This window comes from Sarcophilus harrisii, chromosome 2 (genome assembly GCF_902635505.1).
Source record: "Sarcophilus harrisii chromosome 2, mSarHar1.11, whole genome shotgun sequence".
Lineage (NCBI taxonomy): Eukaryota > Metazoa > Chordata > Mammalia > Dasyuromorphia > Dasyuridae > Sarcophilus > Sarcophilus harrisii.
In genome coordinates, this window is record NC_045427.1 from 199,790,738 (window position 1) to 199,811,941 (window position 21,204).

Genomic DNA, 21,204 nt, shown 5'->3' on the forward strand with positions numbered 1-21,204 from the left:
TTCAAAAAGCTCTCTGCTGTTGAGATTTCTAAATGTGAACACAAGATACAGTGAAGCTGAGATTTATCTCCACCCACAGATCTTAGAGATTGGCTGCAGGAAAGAAAAGAACAGATGCAGAGGCAGCTGGAGATAAAACTGGGAAAATATAATTGTATTCAAATTAGTAACTGAATTGAGGAGGGGCTATTTATATCCTTAATTTTTTTTCTTTTTTTTCCACTCCACACCCTAAGGTTTTCAGAGAGGAAGAGAAGGTGGAGGAAGGGGAGTGAGTAGAGGGGGAAGAAGAAGAGAATGAAGGGAGAAGGAAGGGCAGTATAAGACAGAGGAGAAGGGGAAGGGAAAGGATGAGGAGTAAAAAGAGAAGAGCCTTTTGTAATCCTTGCAGTTAAAGTACAATCTAGTCAGTTTGGTTATTTAGAATGAAAAGAAAGATTACAAACCTATTAGGAACCAATGAGTGATTTACTAATCTACTGATTCCATCATCTCTCCAATTACCAACTGGTTCTTAAGTCATGTAAGTCTGAGCTTAGAATGTGAGCTTATCTGAAAAAGATCAGGTTAATATTTCTCTGAAGATAGCATAATAGTCACAGAATCAGAGTTGGAAGAGACTTCAGGGATCAGCTAGTACAATCCACACATGAACAAGAATATCTTCTAGAACATAGCTAAGAAATGGTGATTCAGAGGATTTGGAGTCTTCCTACAAGGAAGAATCTGTAAATGAAATAAGATTTGCAAAGCACTGAACTCAGCTTGGAACAAAGTAGGAGCTTAATATATGTTTTTTCCCCCTTCCTTCTTTTTTTCTAGGGCAGTACTTTCCATTGTGAACACTTCTAATCATTGGAACATGTTTCCTTTATATCAAGCCTAACTTTGCTTAATTGCAACTTCCATCCACTCCTCCTTGTTTTCCTTTCTAGATTCGAGAGAATTAATATAATTTCTCTTCCTCACAAGTCCTAAAAAAAATTAAGAGCATTCATACCTATTCTGACATATCTTCCCTTCTCCAGACTAAACACCTGTAAGTTCTTCAAAAAAAATAGACACATAGCAGGATTTTGAGGCTTTCACCATCCCAGTTACCCATGTAAGGGTGTTGTGCATATTATCAAAATTTTGTCTAAAAATGTGGTACCTAAAACTGATCACAATATCCAGATATGATCTGACTATATGGAATGGAGTTGATCTAATACCTCTTTAGTTTTGGAGACTATCTCTTGATATAGACCAAGTTTACATTAGCTTTCTTGCTTACCATATCTTACTACTGGTTCCTATTGAATTTTCAGGCCATTAAACTTATATTGCTAGAGAATTAGCAAATAAGAGAAAAGAGGCAATGAGTCTATTCTTCCCTCCCTCCCCTTTTCAATTAGTCTTGACATCCATTTGCTACTGAGTGGGATGATTTAGCTTTGTCAGTGAAGTTCACTCATACTGGAAAGAGATATGAAAAGAATCTAACATTTTAGGGCCATACCCTTTAATTAATGAATTCTCTTATGAAGAATAAATCCTGGGAGACAAGCAGTCAAAAATTTCAGCCTAGGAGTCTGTAGAACATTCTTGATCATTAGTTATATGTATTTTTAAAACCTGTTATAAAATTATATATTTTTCTGGGGGAGGGGGAAGGACTTTTCCTTTCTCACTTTTGTGCTTTATCTCATAATAAATCATAAATAACTTTGATTAACATGGCGTTTGTCACATTATCCTCTTAGAAACTCACAATAACACTGTGAGTTAGATATTATTTCTCCATTTCACTGATGAAGAGAGTGAATATTTAGTGAAAATGACTTGGTAAAAGTAAGAGAGAGATATTAATTTAAGAATGTCCAAATATTATCATGCATTAAAATATTGAAATATTACTGTGCTACATGAAACAGTACCTTTGAAGTATTCACAGAAATATGATAAATTTATAGGAGTTGATACAAATTGACATAGGCAACATCAGGAAATAAATATGCACAAAGAAACTTGAAGTTGAATGTTATACACTTATAATGATCAGAGATGAAAGATTATAAGATGGGAAACACTCCATATACTATTTAACTTCTTTGATGTTTTGGTAAGTTTTACTAATTCTCCCTTTCTTTTAAGAAAAAAAAAGTTTCATTTATTTATTTATTTTGGAGGAGAGGCTACAAAAGATGGCTCTCTGTAAAGAGGACAGGGAAGAAATACATTTAAAATATATCAATCTTTTTTATTGAATTATAAAAAGTTAATGGCATGAGGAAGAAAAAAGCAATAATATAAATAAAGACACACATAAAGGTCTTCTGATAATAATTCCCACATTTTCCATTATACCAAGGACTGCTTTTTCACTACTCTTATCTCAATCAATATCTTAACCAGGAATTCACATTTGATTTTCTCTTTGGCATTTTTCCTGGTTAACTCATCTGGAAGTGATCTCCTGACTTCTTAATCCCAAAATCTTACAGAATTTGTGTGGCAGTTACCATTATCTGTACATGTTTTCAGTTATCTTTCTTTACCTTGTGCTAAGGCTTTTATAGCTTAAAGGCAGTGGGGAGAGGGTTAAGTATTTTTTGTTTGTTTGTTTTAAGGTTTGAGATAAATGAATTTCATCTGAAAATCTGGGAAAACCTTTAAACTAAGGGGAAAAAAATCTAATCCTTTAAAGTGGATCATCTTGAAAGCAGGTAGCACTGCACCTTACACCTCTCCACTTCCTTACAAAACTGAAACAATTATCTCAAAGAAGAAGGTGTCATTAAAAGGTAGAAAAGCAAACTTCTGGATAAATAATCCCTAGTCTCAAAAATCCCATGACATAAATTTCTTTATAAGAATCCACACAATGCTTTCTTCAGGGGTATCCATAACATCATATAGCTAGAACTGAAAAAAAGTTTTTGAGATTTCCTAGCTCAATCCCCTCTTTTTAGAGATAAGGAAACTAAGACATATGGAGAAATGATCAGTCCAAGGTAATGTATATAATCAGCGCATGTATTCAAATCCAGTTTGTGGCACTCCAGAACCAGTGCTTTGTTTGCTATAACATTCTATCTTTGAAACAGTAAGATAAATAATCCAATTAAGAAAAAGCCACAGTGAATCCCAATAATTCAATAAACCAGTTAGTTGCTGAGCCTCCAAAGAACAAACCTCACATTTATGGTTTCCAGTCCTATATTCAATTTAGATCTTCAACAAATCTCTGCTTTGTGAATCCCATTGCCAGATGGTAAATCCCTGCCCAATATTTCCACCACTCCAAAATCTTCTTTCTCCTTTTCAAACAGCTCTTTGAACATCTGTATCTTAGCATCTCTCGGATTTCTCCATGAAACCTGGGCATTCAGAGTGAAAAGATGTCCCATTGCAAACTTCTTTCCTCTGCTACTAATCCCCTGCTCCAACATATCCATCCTTCTCAGTTCTCCCATTCTATCCTGTTCTGTTCTCTTCCATTGGTGTTTTCTAGAACAGTTATTTACCATTGACAAAATGTCCTTTCTATTGGCCTTTACCATTGAGTCACATCCCATTTTTTTTTTAACACAAAGTTAATTCTTCTAAAGCATGGTCTGACTATGTATGACATCTCTGTGCTGAAGTAGTGTCCATGGCTCCCTATTAGCTCCGGGATAAATTATAAAATCTTTTGCTTAGTATTTAAAGCCCTTCACAACCTAGTCTATTGATACCTTTCCAGTCTTCTTTAAATTCATTCTTCTCAATATAAACTCTGATCCTGTTACACTAACATTTTCTGAATAGGACAGTCCATCTTATCTCTCTGATTTGATACTATTTATACATCATATCTGGAATGGATGTCTCATCTCTATCTATTATTTTTCTTTGCTTCCTTCAAGATACAGCTGAAGACTCACCTCTGTGAAATCTTTTTCATTGTTATCTTTTGTCATGTAGGATAATGGGGTCAAAGTCAAACAGAAATGAAATCCACTAAGGATTAATGCAGAGCATATTGAATGAGAAAACCACATATTAACAATATCTATGTCCTATTGAAATTTTTTGGTTAAATTTTTTTCAATTACATTTTTTTCTGGTTCTGTTGGTTTTCAGGAATGTGATTGGTGGGGATTATGTGAGACCTCCCTAACAGATGTCCTTCACTCAGATATTACCTTCTATGTACTTTATACATACAGTTATTTGCTTATTTTTCTCCCCAACAAAATATCTGAATAGAACCCTCCACTATTTTTGTCTTAAAACACACACACACACACACACACACACACACACACACACACACACACATATATATATATAAAATCTCCCTAGTGCTTAGCATAGAGCCTGACAAATAGTAAACAATAAATGCTTGGAGGAAACTAAGTAATGCAGTATATGGTGTGCTGGGCCTGAAGTCAGGGAGAATCATTTTTGTGAGTTCAAATCTGACTTTAGACAATTATTATCTGTGTGACTCGGGGTAAGTCATTTAACCCTATTTGCCTTGGTTTTCTTATCTGTAAAAATGAGCTAGAGAAAGAAATAGCAAAACTAAAGTATCATTGCCAAAAACAAAACAAAACAAAAACCCCAAACCCAAATGGTGTCAGGAAGAGACAGACAACTGATACAACTTAATACCAATAAATACTTGTTGACTAACAGATTTTTTTTCTCCAGCCAAACTGATTTTTTCTTTTTTCTCTTGATCTCAATCTCACTCATAAGTGTTCCACAATTAGAATTCAAAACTCTGAAATTGCTCTAATCATAACTAATGTTGAATAGTTAAAGTCAATAAATATTTATTAAGCATCTCCTATGTGCAAGGCATTGGTTTTGCTCTTAAGCAGCTTAACATTCTTGTTGGAAAAACTTTTAATTAATATTTGTTGATTTAATGCAAATCAAGGTAATTGAAGCAATTTACTATATAATGCCTGTGTTTATTCTTCCTTAATTGGGCACTATCAGGAGTGTGGAAATTTGATTGAGATTTTTTTTTTCTGTACTTTAGGGCAGAGTTTAAAAGTGAAAACATGGGCTTGGTAGCTAAATCATTTCACCTCTGGAAACAAAATTAAGCTAAAACTCTTATTAGCATTAAACCTTTAAAAAGTGGTGGCATGAACCCTCTCATTGCCTGACTAGAATGAAGAAGTTAAACTAATTTGGGAAGTTGAATGTGTTCCATTAACTCTCTACTGATACAGGATAAGTAAGAACATAAGTCTTAACTGTAGAAACAAATGAGCAAGAATTGGAAATGAAAAACTTTAAAAGCTTAAAATCAAACAGTCCTTCAATGACTCAAATAAGGTATCTATACTGGTACAAAAACATTAAAGTGTATGCACTAATATCATACCCATATGTGTATATGTATATATATCTACATATATTTAGTATTAGTTATAAATATATAAGTATAGTTTATTTATATATATACATATATATGTCTATCTTTCTTTTTTTTTTAATAGCTTTTTATTTACAAGTTATATGCATGGGTAATTTTACAGCATTGACAGTTACCAAACCTTTTGTTCCAATTTTTCTCCTCCTTCCCCCCACCCCCTCCCCCAGCTGGCAGGATGACCAGTAGATGTTAAATATATTAAAGTATAAATTAAATACACAATAAGTATACATATGTCTATCTTTCTATCTATCGTACACACACACACACACACACACACACACACACACTCACCTTTGTTTTGATTAAACCAGGTCATTCATTCAGTTTTGCTTATAGATTGATAGGGTGGGAAAAGTTGAGACCAACGGATGGAACAAAAATCTGTGATATTAAGTTTGAATGGTAAGAGGAATGTCAGAGAGAAACCAAGGGATCTATTAAAGAAATAGACTTCTTCCCCAATTGATGATGCCAATTTTTTTTTATTGTTGTTGAGTCATTTCAGTCATGTCTGACTCTCCATGATCCTATTTTGGGTTTTCTTAATAAAGATATAAGGGTGTTACCATTTCTTTCTCAGCTCATTTTACATATGGAAACTGAGACAAATAGAACGAAGTGACTTGCCCAGAGATATTTAGGTAGTAAGGGTCTGAGACCTCATTTGAACTCAGGTCTTACCTGGATCTAGGTTTGGTGCTCTATTCTTGGTGGCACCTAGATGACCTTGTTATTTAAGAGCAATTTTATTCATTATTACACAGAGGATTATATTTTTCACTTGAATTAACTAGCATGTCTTTAAAGATGATCAGACAGAAAATGTCAAAGTCTTTCCTTTTGTTTTATATCTTACCCAGGATTTCAAATGTTACATCAATAATTTTTAAATTCCATAATTTTTGCTAATAAGCCTGAGAAAAATCGAAAAGCATCCATAGATCTTGCTCTACAAACGTAGTATTTTTTATGAGTGTTGGAGTTGACCTACTAGCAAGTACAAAATAAGACAAAAATTAATTGAGTGTGTAAGGGCTGTTGAGTAGCAGAATGAACAACATGAAATCAGAATCAGTGCTAATGGCACCCAGAAGTAGACATAGAGCTGAATTTGAAAAAATGTCAGATATGAGCTTCAGGAAGCATTTGAGGAAGATATTTTAAGAATAGGGAATGATATGAAAAAGCGAGGCTGGAAATGCACACATTTTAAAATGTTTGGTATCAGATTTCTTACATTAAGCAAAATGTCTACTTAGCACATTGATTAGAAATTAAATTTGTAAAATAAAGGGAGAAAAAATGATTATTTTGCTTGATATTCAAAGTCTTCACAGTTTGACAAGAACACTCAGAGCTGAGGTTCATCTCTAATCTCTATTCAAGAAATCAGATCTACCTCCATTCCTAGAGATGTTATTAAAACAGGAAATAGAACTTAGGTAACTTCACATATAAAAGATGTCTCAAAAGACTTAGTCCAGCTTAAGCTTTAAAAATGAATAACAACAAATTTGCTAAATATACACATTTATGCATATATTTCAAAAACAATGTATATATGTATATATGTTATATGTTCACACATATACATTATACATATATTATGTATACATATATATATACACACAGAGAGAAAGAGAGAGAGAGAGAGAGAGAGAGAGAGAGAGAGAGAGAGACTCTGTATACATATAAGATTTTCCAAAAATCTTAGTATAGTTCTAAGCTTAGAAATTATTCTAAGACTTTTGGTACATACTATCTGTATTTTTGTAGATAATATATATTATTTATAGCATATGACTATATATATATATATATACATATACATACACACATTGACAGGTATTCACAATGTAGAGATACTAGTATATACATGTAGAAATAATGATGATAATGATAGTTAAAATTTATATAGTGCTTTCTATGGCTCAGGCATTGTGCTAATAGCTATTATTTTCTTATTTGATCCTTACAACAACATGGAGAGATAGGTGCTATTATTATCTCAATTTACAGATAAGGAACCTTAAGTGACTTGCTCAGGGTCATATAGCAAGTAAGTATCTGAGAATAATTTTGAACTTATCTTTCTGACTTCAAGACAGTTCTCTATCTACTATGTTATGTAGCAGAGATACTTGTGTATGTTTGCATACATATGTAAATGACTACTATAAACACATACTTGGAGAATTTTAAAAGTTCAAAGTTTTATTCACTACAGTTTCAGAAAAGCTGTTTTAAGCTTTAATTATTTGTACATCTCTGGAGAATATATATATATATATATATATTTTTTTTGCTGTTAAGAGCTTATAAACTATCTAATAAAAACATAGAAGGCATATACTGTGATTTTTATCATTAAAGGGAATATCCAGGCTAATGAAACCACAGACTTTTTGACATTTTGAAGAATAGAAGGGAATATAGCTAAACCAGGGTTAAAACCTGTGCCCTTGGAATCAATCAGAAGTTCTGAGATTCCTTAGTACATCACGGCTAATTGTTTGATTTGAAGCAAATCTCTACTGCCTTTGGACCTCCATTTTTTCACCTATGAAATGATGGTAATTCTTATCCTTGCATACTCTATTTCATAGAATTATTATGAGGAAAAACATTTGGCAAACTATGAAATATTTTGAGAATGTGAGTCACCTTCAAGATTTGAACTTGTACCTACAACTCTCCAAGGAAAATATGACTTTCAACTTATAGTTTGGTTCCAATCAGAATTTCAATAGCCATGTTTCTTTACACTGCTAGAATTTTGACTTCCAAAAGTCATCTTAGATGCTATTTAAATCTTCATGCCCCTTCTTAATTCTCCTGCTGAGAATCTTCCTCTGTATATAGTTGTCATAAGCAGTTGAGCTTTAGTGGTGATTTAACCTCCATGAATGTTCTGCTAGGAATTTAATTTGGCAATTCAGCCATTATTATGTCTGGCTAGTTTGTCTTGTTCTAGCAGAAATATGTCTTACAATTTGAGCTAGGAAGTAATTTACCCTTTCTGTTTCTAGATGCTATAATTGTATGACTAAGATATAGAACAAAAGACTTGGACTTGAAAGATTAGAAAACATATTTCTGTCCCCTATAGGATGTTGCTAGCCTTATCCTGATCCTTCCAGGAGAGAAATGAGTTATTTGACTTCACTGGAAGTGATAGCTATGTCTTTATTGTTTCATTCATGTAAAAAATTGTCATACCTATTAAGTTGTGTTCAGTTTGTTGCAAACTAACAGTCTTCATTTTCTCTAGGCAAATGAATTGGAGCCTAATTAGCAGAACTTAGTGTGTTAATAGGTAATTTCATGAATTCTGCTTTTCCAAATATTCCTCTCTTAGCAATGGTAGTCACTGATAGGGTACAGTTATCTTCCTCAACTTCCTTGAGAGCTAAAATAGAAAGCCTCAGGGCTATGTTTACATACAGAAATCATAGTTAACCTAGTCTGGGATTAGTTATAAACAGTAGCCATCATGCCTAACAATCTGTTTAGCTCAGTTGGCATTTTTTGCCACTTAACCTCTCTTTCCCAACTAATATCTTTTTACTGTGAAGAAAGGATTCAACTCCATCTTCTGATCATTTTCTTTTAATTTTGTTGTTGTTAGTTATGAGGTGAAATGTAATCGCTAATTTAAGCAATTTCTCCTCTTATGAAGGGCAGTAACAAAAATTTCTCAGGACAATTACATATATATTAATTTTATTCATTTAGCTTTGATTTCTTGTTGCCTTTTAGTTTTTTTTCTCTTTCTCTAGTACTTAATTAGTTTCAATAACTATACTTTTTCACTTGTCCCTCTTTTCTTAACAGTTGTAGTTGCTGATAGGATACAATCATCTTCCTCTCAACTTCCTAGAGAGCTGAGGTGGGTAGTCTTATTCGCATACAGAGGCAATAGTTAGCCTAATCTGGAGTCAGTTAAGAACAAATATTCCTTCCATTCTTTCTTTCCTTAGATGGCAATCTCTTTTCTCATTTAGAACACTCTTTTCCAGTCAAACTGATATTTTTTAAACATCATATTCCATCTTATATAGTTATATCCTTGGAATGTGGTTTCCCTTGTCTGGAATGTTTTTTCTCTTCATCTCTGTCTTTCAGAATCCCTAGTTTTTCTTTAAAACACAAGAACCAAGATAACTGAAAAAAGACAGGGAGTCTTATAATTTCTCCCAGATTCCCCTCCAAATAACTTTAATGCCTCAAATTCTGGAGCAGTAGAATGCACAAAAGGACTTAGAAGGTTATCAGGACAGATTTATTGCTCTAAAGTGAGAACAAAGCTCAGTACAGCCCAATCCATCTCAGCATAGGTGATATCCCAGCAACCAGTAGATCCTTCAAGACAACTGAATCATTGATAGCAGTAGATATTTCCAGAAATCTCAATCAACAGATAATCATAAGGCAAAGACAACATATACATATATGTTTATATAAAATAAATGTCAGTTAGTTAAGAATGAAGAGCACTTCCGCGAGACTGGGAGATCAGAAAAGGTTTCCTCCAAGACCACACAGCTCAGGTGCTGCTTCTTCTCTGTGGTCTTTTCTGATGCCCCTATTCTTTCCATCTTGAATTTATTTTACATATAATTTAATATTATATTGCAAATACAATCCATAACTTAAAGCCCACTTGTAAAAGAGTCTCCTCATTCACAGATATTGATTACTCTGTGTTCTATATTTATGTTTAAAGAGAGTTTAAGAGGAGAGAGATTTTAATTTTCAGTCTTGTAGCATTAAAAGACAAGATGTGATTCCAGACTCTCTTCAGGTACCTGAATAGAGGGAATGACTTTGGAGAGAAGCTAATGTGTAGAGGAAATAATACTATTTCCAACTTACTATATTAGATACTATGGGAAATTCCCCCCGGATAGGATATGATATGCTCTCAATGGAGCTGACTAATCTTGCTTTCAAGTGAGAGTTCATTCATTTTTTTTTTGTCTTGTATATTCTTATATGTATGCTTTGTTTAATTTCTGCTTTGCTACTGACTTGGATAAATGAATTAATCTTATATTTGTTCTGTGTTCATTGTGGAACTGTTTTTTAGTAGGAAGGGAGTCAAGCTTTCTATTTATAGATTGAAGCATTTCTTCCTTGTTAAAGGATAGCAATAAAGAATATAGCTTGAACCTAAATATTATTTCTCCTGGACTAATATCCCCTTTCTTTGAGAAAAGCAGAATGGCTAACCTCTATCCCCAACTTCCTTCCTCTTGTACTGACAAGAATGGAAGTCTCCTTGGAAGATGAGGAAGAAACTCTAGAAATATCTACTCTTGCCTCTTCATGAGTCATATCTAGATAGATTAGGTGGAAAAATATAACCTACATAGGCATTGCACATATTGCATCTTCTTGTAGAATGTAATCTCCTGAAGGGAAAGGATAGTTTTTTTTTCCTTTGTTATCCCTATCTCCCAGATGAGTGACTTACATATAATAGCAATGTCTGAATAGATCAACATCATTTAATTACTAAAGATACATTTATTAAATGCTTATTATGTATAGGTCTATTCAAATATATGTTTGAATCATTTTGATAGACATACACATATAGACCAACTTGTGGATAAGATTTATTTTAATTCAACAAATATTTATAAATTGCCCCATAGCTGCTAGTGACTTTCATTATAAGACTAACTTCCATTTGCCCAGTATTTATCTTACATATATTTATTGCTTACATAGTTTGTCTCCTCCATTGAAATCTAAGCTTTTTAGTTCCAATGGAGCAGCAATGAACTGAATCAGCTATGCCCAGCGAAAGAATTCTGGGAGATGACTAAGAACCATTACATTGAATTCCCAATCCCTATATTTTTGCCTGCCTGCATTTTGGATTTCCTTCACAGGCTAATTGTACAATATTTCAGAGTTCGATTCTTTTTGTACAGCACAATAACTGTTTGGTCATGTATACTTATTGTGCATCTAATTTATACTCTAATATATTTAACATCTAATGGTCATCCTGACATCTAGGGGAAGGGGTGGGGGGAAGGAGGGGAAAAATTGGAACAAAAGGTTTGGCAATTGTCAATGTTGTAAAATTACCCATACATATAACTTGTAAATAAAAAGCTATGAAATTAAAAAAAAAGACATACTTGACAATGTTGGGAACCACATAGGTCCATAGGTCATATTTATTATATTTCTGGCCAACTGTATTACCATTGTTCTAATAAAAGACAACCATCCATCATCATTATCATAAACAACAACAACAAATATTTGTGAAGCATCTACTACTCCTCAGGCACAATCTTAGTCTTAATAAAGAGATACAAGACATTAAAAAAAAGAAATCTAAACTTCTTGAAGTCAGGGATATATTTCTATGCATGTAGTTGAAACATTCATGTGTGTGTGTATATATATATATATATATATATATATATATATATACACACTATATATATATTATACACAAATATCTCCGATTATCTCCGTGTATTCCTCTTTGACTCTCTTCCTTCCTCTTTTCATCATTTTCTCCCTCTTTCCTTCCTTCCATTATCTATCTATCTAAATAGCTAGCTAGTTATCATTTCTTAGACAAATACAATATGAAAAATTAAAACATTACCAAAACAGTCTGAAATTATTTATTGACCAGAAACTCAATTAGACCATAAGTTTATATTAAATTTCTCCTGTGTTTGTAAGTTTCACAATGGTCAATCGGATTAGTTTTCATATCCAATATATTGAGTATGAATAGTATCTTAGATGAATAGTTATCTTAAATCAATATTCTTGTCAAATACACAAATTCCCAGGTAATCTCTTTCTTCAGAATTTTACCAACTCATTCTCTTTCCAATTTCTGAACTAGAAGATTCTAGGCTTGCTTAGATTAGCCAAATATAGTTATTATCACCCTATGTGCAGCTATAGTAACTATACAATAATTACTGACTAAGTTGTAGTTTCTGGCATTTGGCAAAATGGTTATCATTTTGATAACATATTTGTGGAGATCAGGAGTGGAAGAAAAAGTGAATGGTTTTCAGTGTAAGTCCATATTGTTAAGGTAGATACATATTTACTGAGAATTTAAAACTAGAACTTTTTATTATCAATTTGACTATGTTTCTAAGATTTTTGTGAAAACATTGGGAGATGTTTAGAAGGCACTTGAAGGTAGTAGAGAAATTGAAAGTTAAACACACATACTAAGTGCGTATATATGTATGTGTAAACATATATGTGCATCTTTCTCTGCATATTCACATACTTTCTTTGTATCAGAGGGTACATTATACCAGTGTATATTTTGTATGTGTAACTATAAACAGTATGTAACTATAACAGTATGTAGCAGTATGTAACAGTATGTGACTGTAAACAGTATGTGTAACTATAAATGTTTGAAACAGTGCTTTTCTTTTTCCTGATCTCTCAATATGGAACAAAGAGTGGAGGCTGAAGAGGTCTTTGTTGGAAAATAAAATTTAATAATCCCCTAAATCACAAATTTTGTGATTATGTGAATATTAAGAACTGCCATTTGATCATCATTTGCATTTCTCAGGTAAGGAAACTGAAACTCAGAGAAACTAAATGACCTTCTAGTGATTGCATTGCTAAGGATTCAGACTCAGCTCTCCTTCTGTTAATTATCATTTACTCTTTCTGCTATTCTACTTGTCAGGAAAGATGTAGAGGAGATTTATGCTAAAAGGATGGAGAGGCTAAGATAACTGTGCATATTGTATATGTGAATATAGGAGGGTAATAAATATTTTCTATTTCAAAATGTAGAGTGTTAGTACATCTAAATTATCCATTACAAATCCACTATCTCCTTATAACAGTTCTCTATAACTCATGGTGAAGGGACTAGGAGCTGGAGAGAGGGAAATAGTAGAGGTAGAAGGCACAAGTCATGGGAAAAGGGATCTTTTTTTTCCCTTTGAGTTTATGAGTTCTAAGAATTAAGGCCTTTTGTTAGTAAAAAGAAATAAATTCATGCATATAAAAACTTGAAAACTCTGGGTTAGAAAATCCTTAAGCACCTTTTTAAAGCTGACATTTTTTGAATCTTTGATGTTGGTAGGGGCCCGGGCTATGTTGGACTCAACCTATGTAGAATCTACTTAGAAAGACTTATTTATTGGTTGATATTGGCCACTTTATATAAATCTTTTTGGCATGTTTAAGGCTCAGAGCTTTAAGTTTAAACTGAAATCTACTAGTTTTTTGTTTGTTGTTCCCTAGAGTACAAATTAAATGTTTTTTTAAATTATTTACTGTGAATCAAACCATTCAAAAAACATTAGCTATTTTGCCAGTATTAGGCTGTTTTTGTAACCCCTTTATGATGTCTATAATAACAAGCTTGTTGAATTTTCATAACAAGTTAAAGGTTTGTCTATCAAAGAATTTATTCCTTCACTGGTCCTGGAGACCCAGAGTCTAGATGTTGTTAAATGGTATCCCTCCTGAAGTACCCTTCCTGAATCTACCCCAGTCTTATGGATAAGCAGTTGTAAGCCTCAGGCCAATTACCTTAGAGACTCCTGACTGCATCTGGTACTCTTATGCTTTCATTGATGTAAAGCAGTAGCTCAAATGAAATGTGAGATAACACAAATTTATAGTGTGAGATACACTTTTCATTCCAAATGTTCATATGGACAATTTGTGCTTGACCTGTAGTATGGCCTTTTGAGCTTATATTGGTCTGATCAGTCATAGATGGACATACTATACCTTGACTCTGATATAGAGACATCATTTTGTTCTTCTTAGAGCAAGAAGGACTACAACCAAGATAATTTCAGCAGTCACCATTTGATTATATTTTCTTTCTTTTATAAAATAATTACATATAATTTCACCAATTAAATTCAATCACATACTACTTCCTATTTAAAGTATGTTCATGCCAAAATCTTACTAAGAATTTTTGTACATTGTCTCTTTCACTAGAATGTAAGATCTTGGAGGACAGTGGATGTGTTTTGTTTGTTTATTATTTTTTTGTGTCCTTTGAGCTTAGCATAATGTCTAGATAATAGTAATAGTTTAATAAATGCTTCTTGATTGATTTCCTGATTACTTTCTTAATTGATTACACTTTTCTCAGTGAAGAGAATGTTTGTGTAAAGTACAATGGCTTAAAGTGAGAAGACATGGATTTTATTTTTTGCTTGAAAATGCATGAATTGGGACTTGTATGTGAAGAATGTTTGTGGCAGCCCTGGAGTGGCCAGAAATTGGAAATTGAGTGGATGCCCATCAATTGGAGAATGGCTGAATAAATTGTGGTATATGAATATTATGGAATATTATTGTTCTGTAAGAAATGACCAGCAGGATGATTTCAGAAAGGCCTGGAGAGACTTATATGAATTGATGCTGAATGAAATGAGCAGGACCGGGAGATCATTATATACTTCAACAATACTGTATGATGATCAATTCTGACAGAAGTGGGCCCTCTTCAACAATGAGATGAACTAAATCAATTCCAATAGAGCAGTAAGGAACTGAACCAGCTACACCAGCGAAAGAATTCTGGGAGATGACTATGAACCATTACATAGAATTCCCAATCCCTCTATTTTTTGTCCGCCTGCATTTTTGATTTCCTTCACAGGCTAATAGTATACTATTTCAAACTCTGATTCTTTTTGTACAGCAAAATAACTGTTAGGCTATATATGCTTTAACATACTTAACATGTATTGGTCAACCTGCCAATGGGGGGAGGGAATGGGGAGAAGGAGGGGAAAAATTGGAACAAAAGATTTGGCAATTGTCAATGCTGCAAAATTACCCATGAATATAACTTGTAAATAAAAAGGTATAATAAAAAAAGAAAATGCATGAATTATGAATTTATAACACATAGCAGCATAATATCATGGATAGGGCACTGAACTAGGGAATGAGAAAGGCCTGAATCTTTTCATCTCTGTACCTTAATTTGCTCATTGTTATGGGCCAGAACTTGAAACAAGGTGCTAAGTAATTGGAATTGAGGAGACAGTGGTTAAATCTAGTTTAGCATTGATTTAATCCTACAACAAATAATGGTTTCCTAGTGATATAATGATTGGTGTATACTCAGTGTGGGGCATATAAGGAGGAGCTGTCAAGGCCAAAGGGACAAGCCCACTAGAAGCTTTCTGAGGCTGAGACAGATTCATTCCATCATCCACCTTTGTTGTGGCTGGAAGCTCAAGCACAAACCTTTGGAAGTTGAGAAGATTCAGAAGCCACAGCTTGAGCTCTCAGAACCAAGACTACAATCCATCATCCACCTTTGTTGTGGCTGGAAGCTCAAGCACAAACCTTTGGAAGTTGAGAAGATTCAGAAGCCACAGCTTGAGCTCTCAGAACCAAGACTACAGAAGGCCTCGAAGAAAGCTAACCAGGCTGCAGGAAAGGAGACAAGACGTGGAAAGAGACAGTAAATGATTTGCACTTTAATCCCTGGCTGCACTTGTGATTACTGAACTGAAACTCGAGGCTGCTTCCAGAAGCCCCCCAAGAAACCTGCTCCCAGGGAACATTATATTTTAGAGAAGAATATTACAGCTCATCTGTCAAATCAGGTGGCTGAAATAAAATGGACTCTAAGATAGATAAACTCTAAATCTATGATTCTATTAAATCACTCATCTAAGTCACCAGGCTTCCATTTGTCTATCTTCAAAATAGGGGTAAGATCCCTTGCATTATTACTACTGCATTGTTTTAAGGATACATCAATGAACTAATTAATGAAAAATCATTTAGTAAACATTTACTATATATTATGTATGGTGTTAAATCCAGGGGATAAAAATATAAAAGGACAGGCAATTCTCTTAAGGAACTTAATTTTAGTAGAAGAAGATAACACATAAAAGGTAGCTAGAGTTTGAAGATGGGTGAAGTGGCAAAGGGATGGAGTAGAATGGTTTGAAAATAGGAAATGCTGTGGTTGTCTGATTCTGAACAAAATAGCATGAAAGTCTACTTACCGAAACACAGAATTTTAGAGGGAGGAATCAGAATTCCAGAGAGAGGTAGAGAAAGGCCAAAGTACAGGCAACACTGAAAATTGATAGAAAGTAGATCAATGAAATGCTTATTTTGATCCTATAAAATAGTAGAGAAAGAGAAAAAAAGAGGGGATAGATGATTGACAGATTCTTAGATTATGATAAATATAAATATATACACAAATAGATAATAAATTAATAGATAATAGATAGGTATGTTGACATTTAATATATTGGAGAGAGATAGCCAGATAGATAATATTTATGGATATATAATTTTATGGATATATAAATTTATGGATAGAAATTAGATATAGATGAAAATATTATTAGGTAAATATACTCTTACTTTTCACTTAAGAGTTGCTCAGATGTGTCATCCAGACATGGAGGTTAGCTTAGATTCTTGAATGCTAAGTCAGTAGAGAACAAGCTTTGTTCCTAAAGGATCAGCCTAGTTAAGTCTGAAGAAGCTCATTATTGACTTCAAGGTGAAGAATTTTTCATCTTTGACAATCTCTATTAAACCTATTTACGTGCCTCATTATGGCAATTGACATAGCATTGGAATTCCGAAATATATGTCAGTAAAATGCTAAAGTAAAAAATAAATCCTGGCAGATATTGCCATGCTAGAAGGACACTGAGTAGGCTTTAGCAAATACTATGCCTGCTTTCTAAGAATCACTTAGCTGTACTAGAGAAGCTCACTAATAGTCTGGTTATTTGGTGATAAATCTGTTGGCCAATGGAACCCATGCAATATAGAAAAATAGTCCTATGTAATGCCTTTCTTCTTTTGTAGTTTTTGACAACATGTCAGAAAGTGGGAAGAGATCACTAAGAATGTGTGTGTGTGTGTGTGTGTTTGGCCTATCTATAATTCTTTATGTTGGAACTCTAAAACTGAAATCCACATCCCCTGACTGAGTACACAAACCATTGGGGGAACTGAATCATATCATTCTTGACATTCTCATTGCACATGAAAAGGAAGACAACAGGGAATAGCTGCTGAAAGGAAACATGGCTCACAGGTTCTGACTGGAGAAGCATATGAAATAATTGGAAGTATCTTGCACCCAAAGGCATCAAGAAGCAGAATTTTATGGGATACTTGTTAATTTCAAATTCAGCCACTTTTGAAATGTATTTTTTAAAGTACCATGAAAATTATTGTAGTCAATGCATTAACACAGGCTATAGATGATGAGGAGATAGTGAAATTTTATGAGGAACTCCATAACATTCTTTGAATTAGACACACAATAGTATGGCAAAGAGTATGTTGGCAAACAAGATTTTAAAGTATGAAATGTAATAGACCAAAAACTTTACAAAAGAAGCCTGATGACTGTATTATGTATCTTTCTTTTGAGGGAAGATTTGGGATGTATTGTACATGGAGATCATTGAATGACCTCACTCATGATAAAATAAATTAGTTAAATTGTTCTAATTGATAAGAAAGGCCTGGTTATGAATGGGAGAGTTAATTGTGAATCATCTATTTGAGACCACACATAATCAAACATCTATTTGTTAGAGCAAGGATCAAAAACAATTCCGCATGATGGTAAAAATTAAAAATGAGTATATATAATAGTAGTAATTGAACCTTCTCTAACCTCTGAGAGTTAAGAAAGCTGTTAAAGAAAAACAGGAACTTGATAAAGAACAGATATTAACACAGTTACTATTGATTAAATATTTTTAACCATAAAAATTGCCTATTAAGTATTGAAGCTGTTCTATCTAGAAAACCCAAAATTTTACTTAGCACACACACACACACACACACACACAAACACACACAAATGGTAACATTTATGATTGAAAAAGTCAGATACTATAAGCTCAGAGGATCATAACTTTTGAAGCTAACCCACTGTGTTGACTGCTGTCCCCCAAGAATAAATCCCTACAAACAAACAAAAATCAAGAACATTTTATTCAGTAGCGAAAAATGCCACTTTAAAGGTTCTCCCTAAACAAAGTATATCCCAAGAGAGACAATGTGGAATAATGGATAATAGAGTGAACTTAAAAAGGAAGACAGGTAAAGATTCTGATTCTGCCCTCTACTACCTGAATGATTTGTAACACTTATGTTTTATACTTTAGTTCCTATTTTATGAATTGAATGATTAGACTATCTGGCCTTCAAATTCTCTTCCAGATTTAAATATATAATCCTGGCATACATTAAAATAAGATAAAATTATTTGAAAGAAATTATAATAAAAGATAGGCTTGTTTGATATTATGTGAAATATATACTAATAACACATATATTTACTGAAGACATTTATTGCTTTGAATTCCCGACAAAGAATCCAAACTGAAGAGGATTCTTTATAAAGAATATGCTTCCAACTGCTTGTATTTGCAGATGACATTGTGTGATTGCATCAATTTCTGAAGTACTGTAGGAACTCTGAAGAATTCAACATAACCATTGAAATAGGAAAGACTGAGTGATTTTTTTCAAAAGGCCATCTTTTTGGCACGAATATTTTTCTGCTGATACTACATGAAAATCACAGTTTCTGAAGAAATAAATTTGTGAGTCACTCAAAGACCAGTGGAGTGACATAGTAGATAGGAATATATTATAGGATATTACCTCTTCTCATCCCCCAAAAATGTGCAAGAGGAGCAACATGAAGACTATCATCAGAGAGATACATTACTTGAAAGGGAGATGGGCCAACAAGGGGTACCTAATGGATAGGTTTCATGTTACATTGGCACCCATGTGGTGTGAAGAAAACTAGAAGAAGGGCCTTAGAAGCAGATCCTGTATAGAGGATTTTATGGAATGACCTAAAAAAGAATCATGAAAGATGAGAAAGTATGGTTTTATTGTAATATCTACATAGATGAAGTAACAAATATATCAATATATGAATGCAGATTTCAAAGATTTTCTACTAAGGCAGTTAAGTGACACTAAAAGAACTGGACCTTGAGTCAGGGAGACTTGAGTTCCATTCTGATCTCAGATACTTGCTAGTTGTGTGATCCTAAGCAAGTTATTTGATGTATGTAGGCCTTTTTTCTATAAAATGAAGATAATAGCACCTATTTCCCAGGGTTGTTGTGAAAATAAAATGAGATACTATTTGTAAAGTGTTTTGCTAACCTTAAAGTGCTATATAAGTGCTAATTATTATTAAGCATGAGAGGATTTGCAGTCTATGATGATTGATGAAATCAGAGAGTAATGGTATATTGAAAAAAGTGCCTCTTTACTATATTCATGGAATCAACTCAATATTTTTCTCCCTTTTGCTTCTACACAGTATTATATATATAGTCTGATTATCTCTGCAATTAAATGAAAGCAGCTCATCATATTTAACTACTACTTAGTCTCATTTATTTTAAATTATTTATTTGGTTTCAAGGATATGATAAAATCACATAGACATATTCACATTTATAGATGATTCTTGGGGGAGGAAAGAGAGTGAGAAATGTCAGTATTAATGGTTTCATCTGTATGAGTGAACTTTCACTGAAAATTTTTTTTCTACTCTTGTAAGTAGGCAATGTATTGACAACTTATAGACCTTATTATGTTACCTAGGATAAAGAACAATTAATGATTTTGCCAGGCTTGTCAGAGGCTGGTCTTCATCTTTGGTCTTTTTGATAGCAAAACCATTCTTCTAACCATTATATTATGTTATCTTTTCTGACAGATAATGATTACAAGCTAAAATTGTACACATATCTATAACTCTAAATATAGATAGATACATACATGTCTTTCAATATCTGCATCTATCTATTTATCTATCTAGCTGCTGTCTGTCTATCTATGAATTATCTCACTTAGGATTTAATCATTAAACCTTCCAGCTGAAAAATGGAAAAATTCTTTGGCTTATGTCATTGCACATCAAACCACTGTCAATATTAACTTTTATTCGGCTACTGGAAAGAACCTTTTCTGGTTCTATTTGAAAGATTTTTTTAAATATACTAGAAGATAACCATGATAGAATTGGATTCATCAATTTGTTTTCCATCCATTCTGATCCTCACAAGAGTGAGAAAGTGGAAATGTATTTTTCTTTTTCGTGATTTGAACATTCATTTTAGATTTTGTGGTAAAACAATTCCCTGATTTATTCTCATTTTTGTTTTCTTCTATTTGGTTTGTTCTGGAACTGTGATAGCATTAGTGTAGTATAACTATTGGCCTGGAAACGCCTTCTACCAACACAAATTATAAAATCTTCTCATTTATAATCTTTGAACTGGGGCACTGAGAAGTTTAATGACTTTCCAATAATCACACACAAGTCAGTATTTGAATTTAGGACTTTTTGAATACAAGGTCAACTTTCAATCCACTATATGATAATTTTAAACTTGTGAGAAAGAAATTTAAGTTTATTACTTTTCTTTTTTCTCAGTCAAGAGAATCTGTGTTGTTTTTCAATAAATACTTATGTTTTTCTTTTATTACTGTCATGCTTCACAAGAACTTTGTATATCATTAAGGCTACTATTTTATTATTTTTAATATTTCTTCTTAAAAAGTTTCTTTTATATGCTGAGTAAACTTGAAAAAAAACATTTAATTACTTTTCTTCCAGGAAAACTTGACAGTCATAAAGACTATAACTTAGTCACTCATCAGTTCTTACTGAGACTATTATACTAGCCTTCTTGGCTATTTTCCTTTGATGGTTCATTCAGGTATTTCCTTCTCTGGAAAGT